The sequence below is a fragment of the Nyctereutes procyonoides genome, unplaced genomic scaffold (assembly GCF_905146905.1).
Source record: "Nyctereutes procyonoides isolate TBG_1078 unplaced genomic scaffold, NYPRO_anot_genome, whole genome shotgun sequence".
Lineage (NCBI taxonomy): Eukaryota > Metazoa > Chordata > Mammalia > Carnivora > Canidae > Nyctereutes > Nyctereutes procyonoides.
Window position 1 is genome coordinate 179,064 of NW_026575121.1, and position 9,899 is coordinate 188,962.

The following is a 9,899-nucleotide window of genomic DNA, read 5'->3' on the forward strand; positions in this document are numbered from 1 at the left end:
TCCCCACCGCAGCCCCAGGCAGAGGTGAGCCCCTGGGAGAGTCGCGCCGCGCCTTGGGGCCGCCTGATCCCGGGCGGCCTCCTGCTGCGGACCCCCACCTCCCTCTCTGCTGGAGGAGGAGCACGGCCCTGCTCCCGACCCCAGAAGCGTGGATGGAAGGGCGTCCGCGGGCCCCACACAGGAGCCGGCGGCCGGTGGTCCTGCCTCCCGAGATCTCCCGCCTCCCCGCGATGTAGGAAAACAAAGCAGGAGCTGGGCCTCAGCTTTCTCATAGCCGTCTGCACACCTCAGGATAGGGGTGAGGACTCTGCGGGGTCCCCTTCCCAGGCCGGCGCGCGACCATCCTGATTCCAGCCCGTGAGGACGGCGCTCTGCCTCCTGAGCCTCCCAACCGGTGTGGACGGGAGGCGCGGCCACGGCCCGGGGTGTGTGGGTGCCGCCCGGAGGGTCAGGAACAGGCCTGGCCAAGGGTGCAGGGGGCCGGGGCAGCCAAGAGGGGCGGCCGCTGAGGGCTTGGCGCCAGCCCCTCGGGCGCCTCCCTCACCCTCGGGCTCCCAGGGGCCCTCCAGGCTGGCCCCCCAGGGCATATGGGGCCCTCGGCCCTGCTCTCCCATTTCTGCTCACAGCTTGGACTGAAGCTCAGCCCCGCGCGGAGCCGGGGTGTTTCCGTGTGTCACGCGCGCTGTCGCGGGAGGAGCTGCCCTCCATCGAGGCGGGAGGCACCAGAATCAGAGTAAAATCCGTTTGAACTTGGAATCTAGCGGAATTTCGCCCCTCATGACTTCTGGAACCTACAGGCAGCCGTCCTGCCCATCCCTGGCGTTAGGGACCCTGCCCTGGTCCCGCCAGGCAGCACCTGCTCCTCCAGGGTCAGAGCCTGGGGACGGAGCCGCGTGCAGCAGCGACAGGAGGCAGAGGGACGGGGCAGGGCTTGGTGCGCGCCCGGGGAGACGAGGGGATGGGGCGCCCCGCCCCGCGGTGTCCCCAGCCCTGTGCTTAGAGCAAAGGTCCCGGGAGGTCGGGAGGCCCGGAGACCCAGGGATCTCTGCCTACACCACAGGGCTGATGTGGGGCCCGGAGAAGGGACCCCCGCGGCCTGGGTCACCTCGGGGGTGGGGTGAGAGCTGGGTGACCTGCAAGCAGGGGAGGGGCCTGCTCAGAGGCTCGGGCTGGGGGTGCTGAACGGGAGCAAGGCCTGGTTGCTGGGGACGGGGGAGGGCAGGGGCTGCTTGAGGAAGAGGGACACCGGGGATCCTTCTTCCCCTCCCCCGCCTCGCCCCTCCCCCTTCACCCCACCTCACCCCTCCTTTTCCTTTTCTTTCTCTTTTTCCTCCCTTTCTCTCTTCCTTCTTTCCATTCTCCTTTTTTCCTCTTTTTTCCCGTTCTTTTCTTTTTCCTTCTTACAGGCAGCTTGGGAGTCCTTGTATCACTGCGTTCTTTCGGGGCCCAGGGCTGCCCCCTACCCCGGCCACGGAGGAGCGGGTGGTGGCTGCTGCCCATCCGATTGGGGCTGCCTGCGTGGCCCCCCGAGACGCGGTGTCCGCTGACGCCTCCCCACAGCCCCGGTGCGGCTCCCCTCAGCTGATGCTGCTGTTCCCCCTACGTGAGCAAGCCCCCGCCCGGCTGCTTCTGGTCGCTGTCACGACCGGACCGTGAGGCCAGGGCAGGTCCCAGGGCTGGCTCTTCGCTAGCCCCTGTGTGTCCCACTTCCGGAGACGCTGCTGATGCTCGGGTGCAAGGTCGGAGCCGCGGCGGGGAGGCCCGAGCCCCAGCCCAGAGCGGTTGTCCAGCGCCTGTGCCTCTGGCCCCGCCGGCCTGGGGGCTCCAGTGCGGGATTCCTGGGGGCTCATCCGGGCGACAGCATGGAGAGCGTCCCACACAGCCACCCAGTAGGCTCCTCGCGAGGTGACACACCACTATCCAGATCCGGAAGGGGGAGAAGAGGGGGAGGGGAGAGGGGATTAAGGGGAGGGGGAGGCGGGGAGGGATACATCGTGGGAGGACACGCCTGAGCCCCCCTGGTTCCGAAGGCCCAGGGTGTAGCAGCCTGCCCCCCGCCGAGCGCGTCCCCCTGGGAGGCCGTGGGCTCTCTGGGCTTCCCCGTGGCCTGGGTTAGCAGGTGCTGCCTGCGGGCCCGTCGGGGGCACTGCTGGTGGCACCTCCAGAGCAGGACGGGGTGCCCGGCCTCGAGGACCGCCCCAACATGCAGCCTGGGAGTGGGCTCCTGGAAACCGCTGGGAACTTGGGCCCCGAGGTCTGAGGAGCAAACCCACCAGGCTGGGGGTGGGGGCGGGGGGGCGCTCATCTAAGGCTCCTGGGCTCTGGCGTGGAATGACTGACGTGCAATTTCTAGCCCGTGGAACTGGAAAATGTAGTAAAAGCCATTACCTGCAGACGCACGTCTGTGGCTGGGAGGACACTGCTAGACGCCTGCAAGCCTGCTCCGCACCAGGAGGGATCACCCAGGCTGGCCGCCCCGCCCTTGGATGAGGCTCACTGCTCCCTGTCGCCCCAGATGCTGACGGCCTGGGGGCTGCAGCCGCTGCTCGGTCCTGGTCAAATGTCCAAGTGTCGGGGGAGGGCTGGCCCCCGACCGCTCTGTGCCCTCCCGAGCCGCGCTGGAACACAAGGGCACAAGCCCGGGGCCAAGCCGGGGTCACGGCAACGGGGAATTTAAGGGTTTGCAGGGACTCAGGGGACCTCAGGGAGAACTGGGGTTGGGCACCGGAAGGCGGGGGCGAGGGGGGACCGGATGCGTGCGCTCCAGGAGCAGGAGCAGGAATCCCAAAGCAGCACGGACCACAGTAGGCAACTGTCTACGCGGGAGGTGCCACAGACGCACGGGAGCAGGTTGCGGGGGGCCGGGGCGATGGGCTCAGGGGTGGGGAGGACCTGTTAGGGCTGCTGCCTGAGACCTGCCCCTGCAGAGGGGTCGGTGCAGAGGCTGGGGGCCCGGCTGGGAGCGTCCCGGGGAGGCCAGGGTTCGGGTCGAGCAGCCCAGTTGGCAGGTGTCAGGGCTGCAAGGGGCAGCCGGCCAGAGCCCAGCTCCTCCCAAAGCTGATGAGACACGACGTCGGGGGTCTGGGGAGAGGACGGCCATGATCTCACTGGTGTTTGTAGAAGGTCCCTCGACCCCGGGGGAGCAGCGGGCAGGGGCTGCCTGCAAGTGGGCGGAGAGAGAGAGAAGGTGGCCTGAGCCCGGCTGTAGCCACACGGGGTGTTGGGGGGGGCAGGCGGGATGGGCCTGGGAGCCCGCCCCCCACACCATCTTGCATCTCCCCGCCAAGGATCCTCCCCCCCCCCCCCAGTCTGACACAGGCCAGCCTTACGGAGGGACTGTCTCCACTGAGGTCCTGGGGCCTGTTCCTGGCTCCCCCTTGTGCACCGCACTCAGGTCCCCCCGGGCCAGTCCTGCCCCATCCCGGGCGCCCGGACCCCTGGGTTGCTGCTCCAGGCCCCTGCCCAGGAGGTAGGCCTGTGCCCGTGGAGCCCAGCACAGCTCTCGGGACGCCCAGGACACATCCCACCTGGGCGCCACCTCCCAGCCGCGGCCCCTCGATGACCGATGACCGCAGCTCCGGGCCGCCCCAACCCTCGTCCCGGTGGCCCCTTGGGTTCCCCTGAGCCCACGGGCGCAGAGCAGCTGTGAAGGACGTGTGTGCCGCCAGCCGCGGAGCCTCGGGGTGGCCTGAGACCAGGCAGCCTCGCGGCCCGGGAACTACCCAGGCCCCGCTGGCCTCCTCGGAAGCCCGTGCACCGCCAACATGAGCGGCGGCTCTGCTCCCCCCGGACGTGGAGGCGGCTGAGCGCCGTCACAGCACCTAAGCCACCAACGCCGCCTCTGGGACTCCCCGTTCCCGCAAGATACAGCCGTGGCCGCCGCTTGGTGCCCACCTTGGTGGTGGGAAGCTCTGGGACCTCCTCCCCTCACGTGACTCCCCTGGGCTTTAGGGCCCATGTGACAACAGGACACGAGCGTGCTCTGCGTGGGGCCGAGTGGGCACAGCACAGAGCGAACAACACAGCAAAGCGCTGAGGGCCCTGGGAGGTGATCCAGCGTGTAAGGGGCGCTCGGGCTCGCGGGTGCAGGGAGTCCCTCCAGCGCTGTTTGCATGGGGAGCAGCCAGGGCGCCATCACGACAGAAAGGAGGAGGGGGCACGGGGCTCAGCGGGGCAGCATCTCCTGCAGCCCGGGCCCGTGACCCCGGGTCCTGGATGGAGTCCCCATCGGGCTCCCCGCACAGAGCCCGCTCCTCCCTCTGCCTGCGTCTCTGCCTTTGTCTGGGTCTCTCATGAAGAAATAAATTTTAAAAAAATTGTTTTAACGCAGCTTAGCATTAAAACAAATGGCCAAAGGGAGGCAAAAGGGAAGAACGTGTAAGGGCAGCAGGGAGGAGGAGAACCACCCAGGCTGGAGGGCGTCAGCACCTGGAGGCTCAGAGGACGGGTAGGAAAAGGGAAAGGATCACGGGAGCAAGTTCGCGGGGAGAAGTGAACAAGAGAAGGTACAGTAACCGGGAATGGAGTCACTCAAGGCTCTAGTGGAGGGAAGAAAACGCGGACTCCTTTGGGGACACCAGCCAGCCACCCGGGAACTGCTGCGGACGGAAGGACCCGGAGTCAGGCTGCGACCATGACGACGTTGTCATTCACGGAGCTCGTGGGTCTCAGTGGATCCTCGGAGCCTGTAGGGCTCGGGAAAGTGGCCTCAGAGGTGGACACAGTGGCACGCGCTCCGCCGGGCACACACGCTCTGACCACCCGCCCTGAGGCCCGGCCTCCCGTAAACGTGGGCTCCTGGGAGGCAGCGCTCAGCGCCCTGGAAGCTGCCTGCCGAGGGCACCGGGCGGTGCAGGGGGCCGAGCGGAAGGCCCAGGGACCGTGGGCTCCTCGTCTCTGCTCCTGGGTCTGTGGGGTCCCTCAGCCCATCCCACCGTCTCCCTCACGCCCCCCCAGCACTGTCTCCGGGCCAGCGAGGCCCTCTGGGTCCCCTCAGCCCTGGGCTTGGCTGCCACTTGCTTAGAAAGACGAGCCCGTGGACGTCGCTGAGCCAGAGCAAAGGCCTCCAGAAGAACAAAGGGCTGCAGAAGGGGAGGGTGATGGGGTGACGGGGTGACGGGCACTGGGGAGGGCCCGTGATGACACTCTATGTTGGCAAATCGAATCTAAATATAATTTTAAAAAATAGGAAAAAAAAAAAAAAGGAAAGGTGAGATTGGCCTGCCCAAGCTCTGGTGTCATTCTCGCCTTCTCGGGCGCAGGTCACAAAACAAGCAGGAATAACGCGGGACTAGGAGGTGTGTGGGTGTGTGACCCATAAACCACGTCGTCCTCGGTAGGAAAAGTCCACGTGGCCGGTGGGGGACGCAGGGCTTCGCCCACAGGTGACGTTACATGGGGGCTTTGCTTGAGCTGCTCGGTGCAGTGGAGTGGACCGAGCACTGGGTCTGGGCGCGGAGCTGAGTTCAAATCCCTGCTGGGCAACCAGAGGAAGGATCGGGTCATCTTGTGTGGAACTGGTGTCACACGAAGAGGCGAGCAGGACCCGCGAACACAGGACGAAAGTGTCACACGGGGGCATTAAGTCATTTCTCGGGATGGTTGGTGTTTGTGCTGTTTATTTTAATATTTGTGATTTGTTGTGATTTGGCTACATTCTAAGCCATCACTTTCATACCTAATTTCGTATTTGTGGTTTTGCAGACCCGAGAATGTCCCCAACCAGGAGGCCCAGGTGGCCCAGTCCGTTAAGCATCCGACTCTTGATTTTGGCTCAGGTCTTGATCTCGGGGTCATGAGTTCAGGCCCCCCATTGGGCTCCGCGCTGGGCACGGGACCTACTTAAAAAGGAGGGAGACAGAGAGAAGGCGCCCAATCCTAAAACCTCAGGCCACACAGAATTTGGATGTGTCCCGGGGCCGCCTGCGCAGCTCAGCCGGTTGAGCATCCGACTCTTGGTTTTGACTCAGGTTGTGATTTCAGAGCTGTAGGATCCAGCCCTGTGCCCAGCTCTGTGCTCTGAGGAGCCTTTTGGGAGTCCCTCCTGCTCCCTCCATTCACCGTCCCGACCCCGCTCACTGCTCGCACGTAGACGCTCTCCCTCCATGTCACACAACAGCGACAGACCTCGGCTGTATCCATACGGGCAGTTAGGTCACAAGATGAAGTCTCAGGGACTGGGTGTTCCCAGTAGGATTCGCATCCGGAACCGAGGGCTGGCCTCGCAGTGCCCGCGACTCCCACACACACCTGTTCACCTGGGGCTCTCGTTGTGGTTCGGGAGACATGGGCTGGGGCCGTGCTGCCCGACTGCGCCCTGTGGCTGCTCCCCGAGGAGCCGGGTCTGCACCGCCGGGGGGGCCGCGTGGTGCGGCCGTCGAACTGCCTCCTCAGGCAGCTCAGCCTCCCTGCAGCTCTGGAGAAGTTCCTCGGGCAGCACCGCAGCCTCCGTCTTCCAGGCCCGGGGAGCCCCCCACGGGCCGCATGGTTTCCTTGACCGGGGCTCGGCGGGGCCCATCCTGTGGGCGAGAACACGGCCGTCCAGGGAGGCCGTGCAGCCTGCGGAACCCAGTCAGGGTCGTCGGGCGGGCCCGGGGCCAAGACAGGAGGCGCAGCCCCAGGCGGTCAGCCGGCGGCACAGCGGCCCTCAGGAGACTTGCGACATCTGCCCGGTGGAGCCCTGTGCCCCCAGCGCTCTGCAGGGCGGGGGAGGATTCCAGGCGTCCCTTAACACAGTCTCTTCTGAACATCCCCCAAGGAGGGGGCCCAGGGTGCAAGCTGGAAGGACCGCCCGCTCCCTCGCCCAGGCCGGCGCGTCAGGGATGACTGTGACCACGTCCCTGGGAGCTCGGGGCCAGCACGAGTAGGTCACATCACTCATCAGGGAACGCTCCATCTAATCCCATAAAATTCTGTGAGGTGAGTCACATTAAGCCAGTTTAACGGGGCAGGAGCGGAGGCACGCAGCATCGAGGCCCAGTCCCAAGGTGGGGAGAAACTGCGGACAGGAGCGGCGCCTGGCGGGAGTGTCCGTGGGAGCACAGGCCAACTCCTGCGTTGCCCGCTGGGCCTCCCCTCTACCTGGTAAGGGCTGGGGGCACTACCCGGACCCTGGTCAGTGTCCTCCCCCCACATGGGTCCCAGGTCGGTGTCCCCCCACCCCGTGGGTCCCAGGGCGGGCACTCCTCCCCCCACCCAGCTCCCTCCTGAAGCCTAGCGTGTCTGGACTCCTTGGTGTCCCGGCTCCACTCCCCAGCAGGCACCCCGGGTGTGACCCGCAGCTGCAGGGTCAGGGAGTCAGGAAGCCGCCTGCGGACGCTCGCAATCCAGGCTGCTTACACGGCCCCCCCGGCCCCCCCGGCCCCCCCACAGCCTGGCCCTGCTGAAACCCCTGCCGCAGGGCCCTGTCTTCCTCTCACAGCGACTGTAACCTCCTCCCCATACTCGGGTTTGCCCTTTGTGCCATCTGCCGGGCCTGCAGGGCTTCCAGGCAGGGCCTCCGGGACGTGGCCGCAGCCGCAGCAGGACCTCGAGTCACAGCCTCAGGCCCGGCAACCGGCAGGGGGCCACCACCCAGACCCGGCCAGGCAGGTGCTCCGGGCCCCCCGGGCCGATGCCCCCGCTCGTCTGGCCCATCGTAGCTGGGGCGGGGACCCTGGTGTGCCCGGCCAAGCCCAGGGCAGGGGGCAGTGTCTCCATCCGCTGGGTGTCTACACGCACAGGTGCCGGGCGGCCTCCAGGCCCTCCAGGGCCCCGTGTGGGACCCTCCGTCCTCGCTCTGCGCCGCGCTGCTGGGTTTGCAACGTGTCGTTCCTAAGGTCACCGAGGTTTCTGTCGAAGATTTAACCTCCTTCTGCGCGGTAAGACAGCCAGCTCCTCAGGGCTGAGCTTTAAGGGCATCTCTCAAGACTGACCTTAGTTCCAGGCACGCAGCCTGCGCCCAGCAGAGCCTGCCGCCTCCTCCGACACGCCCCGCTGCCCGGCGACGGAGCCCTCGGCGGCTGGCACCATCGGGTGTCCATATGCCTGGGGCGGAGCCGCCGCGCAGAGCTGGAGACGGGAAAAGCCAGAGGAAAAGGTTTGTGCACGACTTTTCCAAAATAAAAAATAGGCTTTGGAGAAGCCCAGCAAAGGGCACATTTGTTGTTTTCTGACCAGTTGCAGGACCAATGTGGGGGCGGCAGACCCCGATTCAGCTGGAAGGGAGAGGACCGTGGCCCGGGCCCGGCACCGGCAGGGCGTGTGGAAGGCAGGATGAGCCGCGCGTACGCAGGCCTGCCGTCTGCCCACCCGCGTGCCCCGGCCCCAGCTCCCGGGCAGAGCGGCACCGGGACCGAGAGGAGCCGCCTGGCAGTGGGAGCAGAGCAGGGGCGTGGGTGGCGAGGAAGTAGGCAGGTGCGGTGCCCCCCTCCCGTCCCGGGGATGTCCCGACACACAGGCTGGTGCCGGTGTCGCTGCTGCCAAAGCGTCGGGACAGGGGACGGCGAGGATGAAGAGCGTCCTGGGGGTCGGGCCCCATGTATCTGCAGGCGGCTTCTGGAACCAACGACCCTGATCTTCCAAGAGTGTCCGACTGAGCCCCCCTGAGCTTCACCGCGCTGGTCGCTGCGCGGGATTCAGATGGCGCGGCAGGGGACCGTCCTGCAGATGCCTTCCCTCACTGACGACATTGTCTCAGGCGTGAAAATAAGCCTTTATCGGTGAAAGGCCAGCAGACGAACTGTGCTGCCGCTGGGAGAGAGCAAAATCCCTAAAAACGACTCTGCGTCACGGTGTTGATCCATCCGACCTTCAGAGTTTGGGGTAACCCAATTTCACAAATATTCATCAAAAACCGTTGACCTTCCAAAGCTCTTCCTGGACTTTCGGGTCCAGTCCGTGGCCTGCGTCCGGCCCCACCGCTCACTCCGAATGTTCTCTCCAAGCGTCACCGGAGCCCCTGCACGGAGCCAGGAGCTGGATTCGGGACGCGCCGGGCGCGGCTCTGCCTCTGTCCGCCGTGTCCCCGCGACGCAGGTGGCCATCCCTGCCTCCCCTGCACAGCCCTCTCCGCAGACGTCCCCGGGGAACAGGACACACAGCAGGGAGGTGAAGCTGCTCTGCACTTGGGCACAGAAGCTTCCAGCTGCGTCCGGGCGCCCCCCCCCCGACCACGCCCCACGGCGCACCTCGAGCACCAGCCTCGCAGGGCAGGTTTGCAGACTCCGGCTCCGGCTCCGTCATGAAGGAACAGCAACCCCTCAGCAAATCGGTTTGGGGACAGAAAGAATATTCAATTAGGCTCATCGTGGAAATCGCTGGGTCACCCCTGCCAGGCGCCTCTGGTCAAACAGGCACGTGACAGCTGGGACAGCCCTCCCCACGCGGGACGCACCTTCGCAGGGACGGAGCCAGCGGCAGGGTTTGCACCGAGCAGACCCCAAGGTCCTTTCTCGGCGACTCTCCCTCCTTGTGAAGTGAAGGGGGTCCCTTGGCTTGAGCAGGTGCTGAAGCCGGGCAGCGGGATTCCTGTCTGCCGGGTGAGGAGTGGGTGCCGACCCCGAGGAGGAGCAAGGGATGGGGTCCTGGGGAGGGGACAGGCGGCGCAGGGGAGGGGTCCCCACAGGGCTGCCCGCGTCCCCCCACCCGTCCTTTACTTAAGCCCGACCCAGAGCTGCGGCCTCATCCCCGTGGGGCGCGGCTGTGGGCGAGGGCTGGCCACCCCCATGGCTCGGTCGTTCTGCAGGGTCAGGGCCACGGTCGCAAGCACTTCCCTCCCCGCCCAGCGTAGGGCCACGGCGGCTTCACGGCCAGGGCGGAGCAGGGATTGGCCGCTGCTGACCCGTCCTTGGCTGGGCGGCCTTGACGTGGTGACCCGAGGCCCTCCGGCCTGGCCTCGGTTTGCCCACCTTGGCCGCCGG